Here is a 2,029-nt window from a genome sequence, read left to right on the forward strand (position 1 = left end):
TCCGCGCGACTCCGCGCCGTCACGTGACAGCGGCGGCAGTTGGCTGAGCTCAGCTCGGAGTCCGCCTGGACCTCAGCACAGGTGAGCGCACTGGACCTCAGCACAGGTGAGCGCACTGGACCTCAGCACAGGTGAGCGCACTGGACCTCAGCACAGGTGAGCGCACTGGACCTCAGCACAGGTGAGCGCACTGGACCTCAGCACAGGTGAGCGCACTGGACCTCAGCACAGGTGATGTGAGAAAATAACTGCAGATGCTGGTACAAATCGAAGGTATTTATTCACAAAATGCTGGAGTAACTCAGCAGGTCAGGCAGCATCTCAGGAGAGAAGGAATGGGTGACGTTTTGGGTCGAGACCCTTCTTCAGACTGATGTGTACACTGGCAGCACAGGTGTGTCCACTGGATTGCAGCACAGGCGTGTACACTGAATTGCAGCACAAGTATGTACACTGGCATCACAGGTGTGTACTCTGGACCTCAGCACAGGTGAGCGCACTGGACCGCAACACAGGTGTGTACACTGGCATCACAGGTGAGTACACTAGACTGCAGCACAGGTGAGTACACTGGACTGCAGCACAGGTGAGTACACTGGACTGCAGCACAGGTGTGTACACTGGCAGCACAGGTGAGAACACTGGCAGCACAGGTGTGTACACTGGCACACAGGTGAGTACACTGGCAACACAGGTGAGTACACTGTCAGCATAGGTGTGTGCACACTGGCAGCACAGGTGCGTGCACTGGCAGCACAGGTGAGTACACTGGACCGCAGCACAAGTGCATACACTGGCAGCACAGGTGAGTACACTGGAAGCACAGGTGCGTACACTGGACCGCAGCACAGGTGCATACACTGGCATTCCCTAAAGAATGAGGACATCTCCGATGAACTGGTATAGAATACCTCATCTTGGGTGCAGATGCAGCGTAGATGAAGGAAATGGGAGTAGGGAATAGAGTCTTTACACAAAGCGTGGTGGGAAGTAGTGTAATCTAGATAGCTATGGGAGTCAGTGGGTTTGTAATAGATGTCAGTCGATAGTCTGTCTCCTGTGATGGAGATGGAGAGATCTAGAAACAGTAGGGAGATGTCGGAGATGGTCCAAGTGAATTTGAGTGCAGGATGTAAATTAGTCATGGTTAATGAAGTCAGTGGGTTCTGCATGGGTGCAGGAGGTAGCACCAATTCAGTTGTCAATGGAGCGGAGGTAGAGTTCGGGGATAGGGCTAGTGTACCGCCTGGAACAGTGATTGTTCAACGTACCTTACAAAGAGGCAGGCATAGCTGGAGCCCATGCGAGTGCCCATAGCCACGCCTTGGATTTGGAGGAAGTGGGAGTCGTCAAAGGAGAAGTTGTTAAGGGTAAGAACCAGCTCTACAAGGCGGAGGAGAGTGGTAGTAGATGGAAATTGGCTGGTTCTGTGGTGGAGAACGAAACGGAGGGCTTTAAGGCCTTCCTGGAGGGGGATGGAGGTGTAGTGTAGCTGAAAATGAGTTTGTGGGGGCCTGTAAAACGGAAGTCTTTGAAGAGCCAAAGGGTGTATGAGGTGTCTTGGACATAGGTAGGGAGGGATGCGATCAGGGGGGATAGGATGGAGTCGAGGTATGTGGAAATTGGTTCAGTGGGACATGATCAAGCAGAAACAATGGGTCTGCCAGGGCAGTACTGTTTGTGGATATTGGGGAGAAGATAAAATTGGGCTGTGCGGGGCAGGAGAACGATAAGGTTGGAGGCTTTGGATGGCAGACATCCGGAAGTAATGAAATCAGAAATGGTGTGTAATATTAAGGCCTGGTGCTCATCTGTGGGATCATAATCAAAGGATAAGTAGGAGGAGGTGTCTGAGAGTTGTCGCCTGGTCAGGTCAGCGCGCCAGACTACCATGGCACTCATTGAGGTGGGGCGGAGGGGAACAATGGTGAGGCCACTGCTCAGGACAGACCGTTCCATATCAGAAAGGGGGAGGTCACGGGGATAGTGAAGACACAACAAGGGTGGGGGTTGGGGTTAGAGGAGGGCA

Source organism: Rhinoraja longicauda, chromosome 1, assembly GCF_053455715.1.
Source record: "Rhinoraja longicauda isolate Sanriku21f chromosome 1, sRhiLon1.1, whole genome shotgun sequence".
In the NCBI taxonomy this organism is placed as follows: domain Eukaryota; kingdom Metazoa; phylum Chordata; class Chondrichthyes; order Rajiformes; family Arhynchobatidae; genus Rhinoraja; species Rhinoraja longicauda.